The 12482-nt window shown below is 64.6% G+C and overlaps 24 non-coding genes across 24 annotated transcripts; all 24 read right to left on the minus strand.

The window, feature by feature from the left end:
• Window positions 1–55: 55 nt before the first annotated feature.
• Window positions 56–174, minus strand: LOC128941284 (5S ribosomal RNA). The gene has a single exon (XR_008483470.1). It is a non-coding gene; the product is annotated as a 5S ribosomal RNA (ribosomal RNA).
• Window positions 175–435: 261 nt separating this feature from the next.
• On the minus strand, window positions 436–554 carry LOC128941285 (5S ribosomal RNA). Its single transcript, XR_008483471.1, has one exon. It is a non-coding gene; the product is annotated as a 5S ribosomal RNA (ribosomal RNA).
• Window positions 555–816: 262 nt separating this feature from the next.
• On the minus strand, window positions 817–935 carry LOC128941286 (5S ribosomal RNA). Its single transcript, XR_008483472.1, has one exon. It is a non-coding gene; the product is annotated as a 5S ribosomal RNA (ribosomal RNA).
• A 262-nt stretch (window positions 936–1197) lies between these two features.
• LOC128941288 (5S ribosomal RNA) lies at window positions 1198–1316 on the minus strand. Its single transcript, XR_008483474.1, has one exon. It is a non-coding gene; the product is annotated as a 5S ribosomal RNA (ribosomal RNA).
• A 262-nt stretch (window positions 1317–1578) lies between these two features.
• LOC128941311 (5S ribosomal RNA) lies at window positions 1579–1697 on the minus strand. The gene has a single exon (XR_008483497.1). It is a non-coding gene; the product is annotated as a 5S ribosomal RNA (ribosomal RNA).
• Window positions 1698–1958: 261 nt separating this feature from the next.
• Window positions 1959–2077, minus strand: LOC128941289 (5S ribosomal RNA). The gene has a single exon (XR_008483475.1). It is a non-coding gene; the product is annotated as a 5S ribosomal RNA (ribosomal RNA).
• Window positions 2078–2338: 261 nt separating this feature from the next.
• LOC128941290 (5S ribosomal RNA) lies at window positions 2339–2457 on the minus strand. The gene has a single exon (XR_008483476.1). It is a non-coding gene; the product is annotated as a 5S ribosomal RNA (ribosomal RNA).
• A 262-nt stretch (window positions 2458–2719) lies between these two features.
• Window positions 2720–2838, minus strand: LOC128941291 (5S ribosomal RNA). The gene has a single exon (XR_008483477.1). It is a non-coding gene; the product is annotated as a 5S ribosomal RNA (ribosomal RNA).
• A 262-nt stretch (window positions 2839–3100) lies between these two features.
• LOC128941292 (5S ribosomal RNA) lies at window positions 3101–3219 on the minus strand. Its single transcript, XR_008483478.1, has one exon. It is a non-coding gene; the product is annotated as a 5S ribosomal RNA (ribosomal RNA).
• Window positions 3220–3481: 262 nt separating this feature from the next.
• On the minus strand, window positions 3482–3600 carry LOC128941312 (5S ribosomal RNA). The gene has a single exon (XR_008483498.1). It is a non-coding gene; the product is annotated as a 5S ribosomal RNA (ribosomal RNA).
• A 261-nt stretch (window positions 3601–3861) lies between these two features.
• On the minus strand, window positions 3862–3980 carry LOC128941293 (5S ribosomal RNA). The gene has a single exon (XR_008483479.1). It is a non-coding gene; the product is annotated as a 5S ribosomal RNA (ribosomal RNA).
• A 262-nt stretch (window positions 3981–4242) lies between these two features.
• Window positions 4243–4361, minus strand: LOC128941294 (5S ribosomal RNA). The gene has a single exon (XR_008483480.1). It is a non-coding gene; the product is annotated as a 5S ribosomal RNA (ribosomal RNA).
• Window positions 4362–4623: 262 nt separating this feature from the next.
• On the minus strand, window positions 4624–4742 carry LOC128941295 (5S ribosomal RNA). The gene has a single exon (XR_008483481.1). It is a non-coding gene; the product is annotated as a 5S ribosomal RNA (ribosomal RNA).
• A 262-nt stretch (window positions 4743–5004) lies between these two features.
• Window positions 5005–5123, minus strand: LOC128941313 (5S ribosomal RNA). Its single transcript, XR_008483499.1, has one exon. It is a non-coding gene; the product is annotated as a 5S ribosomal RNA (ribosomal RNA).
• A 261-nt stretch (window positions 5124–5384) lies between these two features.
• On the minus strand, window positions 5385–5503 carry LOC128941296 (5S ribosomal RNA). The gene has a single exon (XR_008483482.1). It is a non-coding gene; the product is annotated as a 5S ribosomal RNA (ribosomal RNA).
• A 261-nt stretch (window positions 5504–5764) lies between these two features.
• LOC128941297 (5S ribosomal RNA) lies at window positions 5765–5883 on the minus strand. Its single transcript, XR_008483483.1, has one exon. It is a non-coding gene; the product is annotated as a 5S ribosomal RNA (ribosomal RNA).
• A 262-nt stretch (window positions 5884–6145) lies between these two features.
• On the minus strand, window positions 6146–6264 carry LOC128941299 (5S ribosomal RNA). The gene has a single exon (XR_008483485.1). It is a non-coding gene; the product is annotated as a 5S ribosomal RNA (ribosomal RNA).
• A 262-nt stretch (window positions 6265–6526) lies between these two features.
• LOC128941300 (5S ribosomal RNA) lies at window positions 6527–6645 on the minus strand. The gene has a single exon (XR_008483486.1). It is a non-coding gene; the product is annotated as a 5S ribosomal RNA (ribosomal RNA).
• Window positions 6646–6906: 261 nt separating this feature from the next.
• Window positions 6907–7025, minus strand: LOC128941301 (5S ribosomal RNA). Its single transcript, XR_008483487.1, has one exon. It is a non-coding gene; the product is annotated as a 5S ribosomal RNA (ribosomal RNA).
• Window positions 7026–7286: 261 nt separating this feature from the next.
• Window positions 7287–7405, minus strand: LOC128941302 (5S ribosomal RNA). Its single transcript, XR_008483488.1, has one exon. It is a non-coding gene; the product is annotated as a 5S ribosomal RNA (ribosomal RNA).
• A 261-nt stretch (window positions 7406–7666) lies between these two features.
• Window positions 7667–7785, minus strand: LOC128941303 (5S ribosomal RNA). The gene has a single exon (XR_008483489.1). It is a non-coding gene; the product is annotated as a 5S ribosomal RNA (ribosomal RNA).
• A 262-nt stretch (window positions 7786–8047) lies between these two features.
• LOC128941304 (5S ribosomal RNA) lies at window positions 8048–8166 on the minus strand. The gene has a single exon (XR_008483490.1). It is a non-coding gene; the product is annotated as a 5S ribosomal RNA (ribosomal RNA).
• A 262-nt stretch (window positions 8167–8428) lies between these two features.
• LOC128941305 (5S ribosomal RNA) lies at window positions 8429–8547 on the minus strand. The gene has a single exon (XR_008483491.1). It is a non-coding gene; the product is annotated as a 5S ribosomal RNA (ribosomal RNA).
• A 262-nt stretch (window positions 8548–8809) lies between these two features.
• LOC128941306 (5S ribosomal RNA) lies at window positions 8810–8928 on the minus strand. The gene has a single exon (XR_008483492.1). It is a non-coding gene; the product is annotated as a 5S ribosomal RNA (ribosomal RNA).
• Window positions 8929–12482: the final 3554 nt, after the last annotated feature.

Here is a 12482-nt window from a genome sequence, read left to right on the forward strand (position 1 = left end):
CCGGCTGCCCAGGCAAAACCAGAGACCGCCCGGGCACAAAAGGCACCAAAAGAGATGCCTACAGCACCCGGTATTCCCAGGCGGTCTCCCATCCAAGTACTAACCGGGCCCGACCCTGCTTAGCTTCCGAGATCAGACGAGATCGGGCGTTCTCAGGGTGGTATGGCCGTAGGCACCCACCGGCCCCTCCGCAGCGCCCTCGACCACCCGGCAACAGCCTCCCGGCACGCGCCGGCACCGCGCCGGCCACCACCACCGCCACCTCACCGCCACACAGGCCCACGCCGGCCCCTGGAGACCCCAGCCCGGCCCACCGCTCGCCCCCAAGGCCGCAAGCCGCACCCCAAAACCACACCTGCCCCCTCCCTGCACGCCCTGCCCCGGCTGCCCAGGCAAAACCAGAGACCGCCCGGGCACAAAAGGCACCAAAAGAGATGCCTACAGCACCCGGTATTCCCAGGCGGTCTCCCATCCAAGTACTAACCGGGCCCGACCCTGCTTAGCTTCCGAGATCAGACGAGATCGGGCGTTCTCAGGGTGGTATGGCCGTAGGCACCCACCGGCCCCTCCGCAGCGCCCTCGACCACCCGGCAACAGCCTCCCGGCACGCGCCGGCACCGCGCCGGCCACCACCACCGCCACCCCACCGCCACACAGGCCCACGCCGGCCCCTGGAGACCCCAGCCCGGCCCACCGCTCGCCCCCAAGGCCGCAAGCCGCACCCCAAAACCACACCTGCCCCCTCCCTGCACGCCCTGGCCCCGGCTGCCCAGGCAAAACCAGAGACCGCCCGGGCACAAAAGGCACCAAAAGAGATGCCTACAGCACCCGGTATTCCCAGGCGGTCTCCCATCCAAGTACTAACCGGGCCCGACCCTGCTTAGCTTCCGAGATCAGACGAGATCGGGCGTTCTCAGGGTGGTATGGCCGTAGGCACCCACCGGCCCCTCCGCAGCGCCCTCGACCACCCGGCAACAGCCTCCCGGCACGCGCCGGCACCGCGCCGGCCACCACCACCGCCACCCCACCGCCACACAGGCCCACGCCGGCCCCTGGAGACCCCAGCCCGGCCCACCGCTCGCCCCCAAGGCCGCAAGCCGCACCCCAAAACCACACCTGCCCCCTCCCTGCACGCCCTGGTCCCGGCTGCCCAGGCAAAACCAGAGACCGCCCGGGCACAAAAGGCACCAAAAGAGATGCCTACAGCACCCGGTATTCCCAGGCGGTCTCCCATCCAAGTACTAACCGGGCCCGACCCTGCTTAGCTTCCGAGATCAGACGAGATCGGGCGTTCTCAGGGTGGTATGGCCGTAGGCACCCACCGGCCCCTCCGCAGCGCCCTCGACCACCCGGCAACAGCCTCCCGGCACGCGCCGGCACCGCGCCGGCCACCACCACCGCCACCTCACCGCCACACAGGCCCACGCCGGCCCCTGGAGACCCCAGCCCGGCCCACCGCTCGCCCCCAAGGCCGCAAGCCGCACCCCAAAACCACACCTGCCCCCTCCCTGCACGCCCTGGCCCCGGCTGCCCAGGCAAAACCAGAGACCGCCCGGGCACAAAAGGCACCAAGAGAGATGCCTACAGCACCCGGTATTCCCAGGCGGTCTCCCATCCAAGTACTAACTGGGCCCGACCCTGCTTAGCTTCCGAGATCAGACGAGATCGGGCGTTCTCAGGGTGGTATGGCCGTAGGCACCCACCGGCCCCTCCGCAGCGCCCTCGACCACCCGGCAACAGCCTCCCGGCACGCGCCGGCACCGCGCCGGCCACCACCACCGCCACCTCACCGCCACACAGGCCCACGCCGGCCCCTGGAGACCCCAGCCCGGCCCACCGCTCGCCCCCAAGGCCGCAAGCCGCACCCCAAAACCACACCTGCCCCCTCCCTGCACGCCCTGCCCCGGCTGCCCAGGCAAAACCAGAGACCGCCCGGGCACAAAAGGCACCAAAAGAGATGCCTACAGCACCCGGTATTCCCAGGCGGTCTCCCATCCAAGTACTAACCGGGCCCGACCCTGCTTAGCTTCCGAGATCAGACGAGATCGGGCGTTCTCAGGGTGGTATGGCCGTAGGCACCCACCGGCCCCTCCGCAGCGCCCTCGAACACCCGGCAACAGCCTCCCGGCACGCGCCGGCACCGCGCCGGCCACCACCACCGCCACCTCACCGCCACACAGGCCCACGCCGGCCCCTGGAGACCCCAGCCCGGCCCACCGCTCGCCCCCAAGGCCGCAAGCCGCACCCCAAAACCACACCTGCCCCCTCCCTGCACGCCCTGCCCCGGCTGCCCAGGCAAAACCAGAGACCGCCCGGGCACAAAAGGCACCAAAAGAGATGCCTACAGCACCCGGTATTCCCAGGCGGTCTCCCATCCAAGTACTAACCGGGCCCGACCCTGCTTAGCTTCCGAGATCAGACGAGATCGGGCGTTCTCAGGGTGGTATGGCCGTAGGCACCCACCGGCCCCTCCGCAGCGCCCTCGACCACCCGGCAACAGCCTCCCGGCACGCGCCGGCACCGCGCCGGCCACCACCACCGCCACCCCACCGCCACACAGGCCCACGCCGGCCCCTGGAGACCCCAGCCCGGCCCACCGCTCGCCCCCAAGGCCGCAAGCCGCACCCCAAAACCACACCTGCCCCCTCCCTGCACGCCCTGGCCCCGGCTGCCCAGGCAAAACCAGAGACCGCCCGGGCACAAAAGGCACCAAAAGAGATGCCTACAGCACCCGGTATTCCCAGGCGGTCTCCCATCCAAGTACTAACCGGGCCCGACCCTGCTTAGCTTCCGAGATCAGACGAGATCGGGCGTTCTCAGGGTGGTATGGCCGTAGGCACCCACCGGCCCCTCCGCAGCGCCCTCGACCACCCGGCAACAGCCTCCCGGCACGCGCCGGCACCGCGCCGGCCACCACCACCGCCACCTCACCGCCACACAGGCCCACGCCGGCCCCTGGAGACCCCAGCCCGGCCCACCGCTCGCCCCCAAGGCCGCAAGCCGCACCCCAAAACCACACCTGCCCCCTCCCTGCACGCCCTGGTCCCGGCTGTCCAGGCAAAACCAGAGACCGCCCGGGCACAAAAGGCACCAAAAGAGATGCCTACAGCACCCGGTATTCCCAGGCGGTCTCCCATCCAAGTACTAACCGGGCCCGACCCTGCTTAGCTTCCGAGATCAGACGAGATCGGGCGTTCTCAGGGTGGTATGGCCGTAGGCACCCACCAGCCCCTCCGCAGCGCCCTCGACCACCCGGCAACAGCCTCCCGGCACGCGCCGGCACCGCGCCGGCCACCACCACCGCCACCTCACCGCCACACAGGCCCACGCCGGCCTCTGGAGACCCCAGCCCGGCCCACCGCTCGCCCCCAAGGCCGCAAGCCGCACCCCAAAACCACACCTGCCCCCTCCCTGCACGCCCTGGCCCCGGCTGCCCAGGCAAAACCAGAGACCGCCCGGGCACAAAAGGCACCAAGAGAGATGCCTACAGCACCCGGTATTCCCAGGCGGTCTCCCATCCAAGTACTAACTGGGCCCGACCCTGCTTAGCTTCCGAGATCAGACGAGATCGGGCGTTCTCAGGGTGGTATGGCCGTAGGCACCCACCGGCCCCTCCGCAGCGCCCTCGACCACCCGGCAACAGCCTCCCGGCACGCGCCGGCACCGCGCCGGCCACCACCACCGCCACCTCACCGCCACACAGGCCCACGCCGGCCCCTGGAGACCCCAGCCCGGCCCACCGCTCGCCCCCAAGGCCGCAAGCCGCACCCCAAAACCACACCTGCCCCCTCCCTGCACGCCCTGCCCCGGCTGCCCAGGCAAAACCAGAGACCGCCCGGGCACAAAAGGCACCAAAAGAGATGCCTACAGCACCCGGTATTCCCAGGCGGTCTCCCATCCAAGTACTAACCGGGCCCGACCCTGCTTAGCTTCCGAGATCAGACGAGATCGGGCGTTCTCAGGGTGGTATGGCCGTAGGCACCCACCGGCCCCTCCGCAGCGCCCTCGACCACCCGGCAACAGCCTCCCGGCACGCGCCGGCACCGCGCCGGCCACCACCACCGCCACCCCACCGCCACACAGGCCCACGCCGGCCCCTGGAGACCCCAGCCCGGCCCACCGCTCGCCCCCAAGGCCGCAAGCCGCACCCCAAAACCACACCTGCCCCCTCCCTGCACGCCCTGGCCCCGGCTGCCCAGGCAAAACCAGAGACCGCCCGGGCACAAAAGGCACCAAAAGAGATGCCTACAGCACCCGGTATTCCCAGGCGGTCTCCCATCCAAGTACTAACCGGGCCCGACCCTGCTTAGCTTCCGAGATCAGACGAGATCGGGCGTTCTCAGGGTGGTATGGCCGTAGGCACCCACCGGCCCCTCCGCAGCGCCCTCGACCACCCGGCAACAGCCTCCCGGCACGCGCCGGCACCGCGCCGGCCACCACCACCGCCACCTCACCGCCACACAGGCCCACGCCGGCCCCTGGAGACCCCAGCCCGGCCCACCGCTCGCCCCCAAGGCCGCAAGCCGCACCCCAAAACCACACCTGCCCCCTCCCTGCACGCCCTGGTCCCGGCTGTCCAGGCAAAACCAGAGACCGCCCGGGCACAAAAGGCACCAAAAGAGATGCCTACAGCACCCGGTATTCCCAGGCGGTCTCCCATCCAAGTACTAACCGGGCCCGACCCTGCTTAGCTTCCGAGATCAGACGAGATCGGGCGTTCTCAGGGTGGTATGGCCGTAGGCACCCACCGGCCCCTCCGCAGCGCCCTCGACCACCCGGCAACAGCCTCCCGGCACGCGCCGGCACCGCGCCGGCCACCACCACCGCCACCTCACCGCCACACAGGCCCACGCCGGCCTCTGGAGACCCCAGCCCGGCCCACCGCTCGCCCCCAAGGCCGCAAGCCGCACCCCAAAACCACACCTGCCCCCTCCCTGCACGCCCTGGCCCCGGCTGCCCAGGCAAAACCAGAGACCGCCCGGGCACAAAAGGCACCAAGAGAGATGCCTACAGCACCCGGTATTCCCAGGCGGTCTCCCATCCAAGTACTAACTGGGCCCGACCCTGCTTAGCTTCCGAGATCAGACGAGATCGGGCGTTCTCAGGGTGGTATGGCCGTAGGCACCCACCGGCCCCTCCGCAGCGCCCTCGACCACCCGGCAACAGCCTCCCGGCACGCGCCGGCACCGCGCCGGCCACCACCACCGCCACCTCACCGCCACACAGGCCCACGCCGGCCCCTGGAGACCCCAGCCCGGCCCACCGCTCGCCCCCAAGGCCGCAAGCCGCACCCCAAAACCACACCTGCCCCCTCCCTGCACGCCCTGCCCCGGCTGCCCAGGCAAAACCAGAGACCGCCCGGGCACAAAAGGCACCAAAAGAGATGCCTACAGCACCCGGTATTCCCAGGCGGTCTCCCATCCAAGTACTAACCGGGCCCGACCCTGCTTAGCTTCCGAGATCAGACGAGATCGGGCGTTCTCAGGGTGGTATGGCCGTAGGCACCCACCGGCCCCTCCGCAGCGCCCTCGACCACCCGGCAACAGCCTCCCGGCACGCGCCGGCACCGCGCCGGCCACCACCACCGCCACCTCACCGCCACACAGGCCCACGCCGGCCCCTGGAGACCCCAGCCCGGCCCACCGCTCGCCCCCAAGGCCGCAAGCCGCACCCCAAAACCACACCTGCCCCCTCCCTGCACGCCCTGCCCCGGCTGCCCAGGCAAAACCAGAGACCGCCCGGGCACAAAAGGCACCAAAAGAGATGCCTACAGCACCCGGTATTCCCAGGCGGTCTCCCATCCAAGTACTAACCGGGCCCGACCCTGCTTAGCTTCCGAGATCAGACGAGATCGGGCGTTCTCAGGGTGGTATGGCCGTAGGCACCCACCGGCCCCTCCGCAGCGCCCTCGACCACCCGGCAACAGCCTCCCGGCACGCGCCGGCACCGCGCCGGCCACCACCACCGCCACCCCACCGCCACACAGGCCCACGCCGGCCCCTGGAGACCCCAGCCCGGCCCACCGCTCGCCCCCAAGGCCGCAAGCCGCACCCCAAAACCACACCTGCCCCCTCCCTGCACGCCCTGGCCCCGGCTGCCCAGGCAAAACCAGAGACCGCCCGGGCACAAAAGGCACCAAAAGAGATGCCTACAGCACCCGGTATTCCCAGGCGGTCTCCCATCCAAGTACTAACCGGGCCCGACCCTGCTTAGCTTCCGAGATCAGACGAGATCGGGCGTTCTCAGGGTGGTATGGCCGTAGGCACCCACCGGCCCCTCCGCAGCGCCCTCGACCACCCGGCAACAGCCTCCCGGCACGCGCCGGCACCGCGCCGGCCACCACCACCGCCACCTCACCGCCACACAGGCCCACGCCGGCCCCTGGAGACCCCAGCCCGGCCCACCGCTCGCCCCCAAGGCCGCAAGCCGCACCCCAAAACCACACCTGCCCCCTCCCTGCACGCCCTGGTCCCGGCTGTCCAGGCAAAACCAGAGACCGCCCGGGCACAAAAGGCACCAAAAGAGATGCCTACAGCACCCGGTATTCCCAGGCGGTCTCCCATCCAAGTACTAACCGGGCCCGACCCTGCTTAGCTTCCGAGATCAGACGAGATCGGGCGTTCTCAGGGTGGTATGGCCGTAGGCACCCACCGGCCCCTCCGCAGCGCCCTCGACCACCCGGCAACAGCCTCCCGGCACGCGCCGGCACCGCGCCGGCCACCACCACCGCCACCTCACCGCCACACAGGCCCACGCCGGCCTCTGGAGACCCCAGCCCGGCCCACCGCTCGCCCCCAAGGCCGCAAGCCGCACCCCAAAACCACACCTGCCCCCTCCCTGCAGGCCCTGCCCCGGCTGCCCAGGCAAAACCAGAGACCGCCCGGGCACAAAAGGCACCAAAAGAGATGCCTACAGCACCCGGTATTCCCAGGCGGTCTCCCATCCAAGTACTAACCGGGCCCGACCCTGCTTAGCTTCCGAGATCAGACGAGATCGGGCGTTCTCAGGGTGGTATGGCCGTAGGCACCCACCGGCCCCTCCGCAGCGCCCTCGAACACCCGGCAACAGCCTCCCGGCACGCGCCGGCACCGCGCCGGCCACCACCACAGCCACCTCACCGCCACACAGGCCCACGCCGGCCCCTGGAGACCCCAGCCCGGCCCACTGCTCGCCCCCAAGGCCGCAAGCCGCACCCCAAAACCACACCTGCCCCCTCCCTGCAGGCCCTGCCCCGGCTGCCCAGGCAAAACCAGAGACCGCCCGGGCACAAAAGGCACCAAAAGAGATGCCTACAGCACCCGGTATTCCCAGGCGGTCTCCCATCCAAGTACTAACCGGGCCCGACCCTGCTTAGCTTCCGAGATCAGACGAGATCGGGCGTTCTCAGGGTGGTATGGCCGTAGGCACCCACCGGCCCCTCTGCAGGACCCTCGACCACCCGGCAACAGCCTCCCGGCACGCGCCGGCACCGCGCCGGCCACCACCACCGCCACCTCACTGCCACACAGGCCCACGCCGGCCCCTGGAGACCCCAGCCCGGCCCACCGCTCGCCCCCAAGGCCGCAAGCCGCACCCCAAAACCACACCTGCCCCCTCCCTGCACGCCCTGCCCCGGCTGCCCAGGCAAAACCAGAGACCGCCCGGGCACAAAAGGCACCAAGAGAGATGCCTACAGCACCCGGTATTCCCAGGCGGTCTCCCATCCAAGTACTAACCGGGCCCGACCCTGCTTAGCTTCCGAGATCAGACGAGATCGGGCGTTCTCAGGGTGGTATGGCCGTAGGCACCCACCGGCCCCTCCGCAGCGCCCTCGACCACCCGGCAACAGCCTCCTGGCACGCGCCGGCACCGCGCCGGCCACCACCACCGCCACCTCACCGCCACACAGGCCCACGCCGGCCCCTGGAGACCCCAGCCCGGCCCACCGCTCGCCCCCAAGGCCGCAAGCCGCACCCCAAAACCACACCTGCCCCCTCCCTGCACGCCCTGGCCCCGGCTACCCAGGCAAAACGAGACACCGCCCGGGCACAAAAGGCACCAAAAGAGATGCCTACAGCACCCGGTATTCCCAGGCGGTCTCCCATCCAAGTACTAACCGGGCCCGACCCTGCTTAGCTTCCGAGATCAGACGAGATCGGGCGTTCTCAGGGTGGTATGGCCGTAGGCACCCACCGGCCCCTCCGCAGCGCCCTCGACCACCCGGCAACAGCCTCCCGGCACGCGCCGGCACCGCGCCGGCCACCACCACCGCCACCTCACCGCCACACAGGCCCGCGCCGGCCTCTGGAGACCCCAGCCCGGCCCACCGCTCGCCCCCAAGGCCGCAAGCCGCACCCCAAAACCACACCTGCCCCCTCCCTGCACGCCCTGGCCCCGGCTACCCAGGCAAAACGAGACACCGCCCGGGCACAAAAGGCACCAAAAGAGATGCCTACAGCACCCGGTATTCCCAGGCGGTCTCCCATCCAAGTACTAACCGGGCCCGACCCTGCTTAGCTTCCGAGATCAGACGAGATCGGGCGTTCTCAGGGTGGTATGGCCGTAGGCACCCACCGGCCCCTCCGCAGCGCCCTCGACCACCCGGCAACAGCCTCCCGGCACGCGCCGGCACCGCGCCGGCCACCACCACCGCCACCCCACCGCCACACAGGCCCACGCCGGCCCCTGGAGACCCCAGCCCGGCCCACCGCTCGCCCCCAAGGCCGCAAGCCGCACCCCAAAACCACACCTGCCCCCTCCCTGCACGCCCTGGCCCCGGCTGTCCAGGCAAAACCAGAGACCGCCCGGGCACAAAAGGCACCAAAAGAGATGCCTACAGCACCCGGTATTCCCAGGCGGTCTCCCATCCAAGTACTAACCGGGCCCGACCCTGCTTAGCTTCCGAGATCAGACGAGATCGGGCGTTCTCAGGGTGGTATGGCCGTAGGCACCCACCGGCCCCTCCGCAGCGCCCTCGACCACCCGGCAACAGCCTCCCGGCACGCGCCGGCACCGCGCCGGCCACCACCACCGCCACCTCACCGCCACACAGGCCCACGCCGGCCCCTGGAGACCCCAGCCCGGGCTACGAAAGGCACACGAGGCACAAAAGTCATACATGGCACACCTGTTTATGTCTGCTTCCACCTCGCTTCCGAAGGTACCGCGGGTCCTCCTCCAGGTTTTTGTTTTCGGAAACCATGTGCCGTGGAGGCGGCTGAATGCAGCGTAGTCAGGGCCGGTCTGAGGCGCGAGCTGTCAAGGCCGGTCTCGGTTTGGCGGGAACGAGGTCGTGTGGAGAGGGCGTGTGTTATTGGACATGGCGGGGTCGGCGTTTTCCGATTGGCAGATCTATTGCCCTCCTCGTGTTGCGATTCGTGGCGCTACAAGTCCCCAGCTGAGATCTCCCTCCTGTGCCCCAGAGTTCCTACCCCAGCACTACACCATATCCCGTACGTACAAGCCCTATCCCGCCCCCACAGCCTCAATTCCCGCCCTACAGACCCTACCGCGGCTCACAGCACCTACTCCACCCACAAGACCTTCCCCGCCCCACTGTCCCTACCTTGGCCAGCAGTCCGTATTCTGGGCTGCAATTCCTCCCGCAGCCCACAGACCGTACCCTGGCCCACAGTCCATGTTGTGGCCCCGCAGTCCCAATTCCAACCCTACAGTCACTAATCCAGCCCTACAGTTACTGTCCCAACCCTACAGTGATTTCAGCTGCAGTCCTGTAGTCACTATGCCAACGTCACAGAGATTTCGGCTCCAGTTCCACAGGGTTTCTTTTACCAGCTCCATCTTTGCATGTTCTCACTGCTCCCAGGTGAAGCTTCTCCTTGTTGTGGAAGGATCTTTAGTTTCACTCCAGAACTGTGAGGTTTCAACTTCAATTTTAGAATCCATATTCCAAACCCAGCCTGAAAAACGTTTTTTCCAGTTCTATCCCCAGAGTTGCTATCCCAGTCCTATAGTGATTTCAGATCCATCCATGAAGTTGCATTCCAGCCCAACAATCCCTGTACCAGCCCTACAGTCCTTATCCCACCCTTCAGTCATTTTCTCTTTTTTTCTTCAGTTCTGTTTTGGTTTTGCATCTTCCCACCTCTTCCAGGTGAAGCTGCTCCTGGGTCAGGCCTGGATCTTCTTTTCACATCCACATCTCTCATGCTTCAGCTCCAGCTCTAGAATTCACATTCCAGCTCCAGCCTCTCATGGGTGGGAGTGGTAACTTCAGACAAAGTTAATTTAAGAAACCCTCCCATTGTGCCACAAGGTGCAGGAAAGGATTCCCTTGCTTTTTAAACTCCTTCTCAGAGAGAGGAGCCTGGGGCAGCTGGATTCAGTCCCAGCCCCAGACTTTGCCAACAGCTTAAGTTTTACAGCTTCATCCCACAGGTTTTAATGACAGGAAATCAGATATATTTTTATAAGAATGAATTATTTCTTATATAATGAATTATTTCTTATATAATCTTGATAAATGATTACACAAAAATAACTCAATAAGAATTATTTATAAAAGCTGAAACTATTATATTACATTATATCAAAGCAGTATTAAAGCTAGCAAAAAGATACCATTACTAGAGACTGATGTAACTCACCCATACCAACAACTGTGGACAAATCTCTTTCTTCTAACCTTTAGGACTATCTTTGGTGAGCATCTCTAAAACCCAATGCAAGAATCTGCACACACTCCAAGAGGAATATATTAGAACCTCCTATATGGAAAGTGGACTGGACTTTTATAGTGTGGAGGAGGTGACCACCAGTGATATGCCTACAGGTCAGTTTAGCAGTTCATCTGCCAAATTTTTGTCTTGTTAGGAGCAGGTTGATTTGAGGCTGGTCTGCCAGATTGAGACATTGTGCCAGATTTTTAGCATGATTCAACACCAAATACCAGCACATGATGCCCTTCTCAGCCCATCATCGGTAGCTTGAAGAACAAGGCATTGTTTGAGTTGTTTGACCACATTTCAGGGCTGAACATCCTGTTACACAGCCCCACAGTCCCTATCCCAGCCCAGATGCATGGGATTTATCCAGCCCCAGAGTTTTCATTGCTCCACATCAGTTTAGGTCTGGATTCAGCCCCAGGGGCTTCAATATATCCTCTGGCCTCAGCCACAGCTCTATAATTTTTACTTTAAAAACATCATATATCTAGTAATAGAATTTTTTAAAATACAATAAAATAAAAACATTGCAATGCAACAGTATAAATAAACCTTAATACAACTAGGACAATGTAAAACTAAGAGAATAAATAATAAATAGAATCAGTAGAAAATGAACCTGGATCTAGACCCAAAATGAAGTGGAGCAATGGAAATGGTGAGGCTGGAGGTGGATAAATCCCATGGGGAAGGGGATGGAGCTGGAGCTTGGGGGCTGCAGGAGCTGTCAGGGGAGTTCCAGCCCTCCCAGCAATGGTACCCACACAAGCTGGGAGTGGAGGTCTCAGGGCTACTCCTGTGGCTTGGAGACAGCCCAGGGGCACCTTTTGGGGTGCAGAACAAGGGACCAAACCACAGTTTCCAGCACCTAATGCTGGCTGAGGGTCCTGTGGGTGGTGGGGTGCAGGGCAAGGTGCGTGCTGCAGGCCAGGGCTCTTTTGCCCCCTACAGCTGGGGCCCCATTGGGATGAGTCTGGCAGCTCCTAGAGATATTTAAGTGATGACAGTTACTGATTCATCACCTTGTCAACAGCACAGGAGCAAAGTGATAGCTAGGAGCAGCTTTTAGCCAGAGGCAGTGGAAAGCTGAGGAGCTGGAACTGAGGCAGTAGAGCTGGTGGTTACATAGAGAATGTGGGGCTTAGGGTGGAACCACGGTAGGGCTAGATAGGGGCTGTGGAGCCAGGATAGGCACTGTAGGGCTGGAGCTGGAATACGGGTTCTAGAGCTGAAGCTGAAATGAAGATCCTGCCTTGATCCAGGAGCAGCTTCACATGGCAGCATCAGGAGGATGTAAAGCTGGAGCAGAAACATCAGAGCTGATGGAGCTTGTGGGGCTGGAACTGGAATCATTGTAGTGCTGAGACAGGACTGTGTGTCTGTGATAGGAATTATGGGGCCAGGATAACAAGCTGTAGGGATGCAGCTGGAATATGGGAAGGGAAGAGAAGGCCGTGCAAATCCCTGCCTTACCTAGATTACTTTTCCCCTTTCCTTGCCTCTCCTACCCCTCCCTCGCGACCTTCTCCCACCCATAGCCGGAGTCTTGAGCTCTACTTCCACCAGATGGCAGCCTGGCTTTGCAATTGCTTATTTCACCCTCAGCTACTCTTTTCCCTGGACACCCTGCAGGCACAGAAGCGCCTTGTGTTGTTGGGCTCGTTGTTCTTCAGGGTGGCCAGTGACCCAGGCAGAGCTCCCCGCTCTCCTCCTCATTCCTCTCTGGGTGGAAGGTGCCGCGTCTCTCCATCACAGACGTGAGGGCAATGCGGTGTGGGCATAGCACATGCCACCCCTTCCACACAGCAGCCCGTTTTC

Source organism: Melozone crissalis, unplaced genomic scaffold (assembly GCF_028551555.1).
Source record: "Melozone crissalis strain CALT ecotype California unplaced genomic scaffold, PUWL_Pcris_2 ptg000034l_1, whole genome shotgun sequence".
In the NCBI taxonomy this organism is placed as follows: Eukaryota; Metazoa; Chordata; class Aves; order Passeriformes; family Passerellidae; genus Melozone; species Melozone crissalis.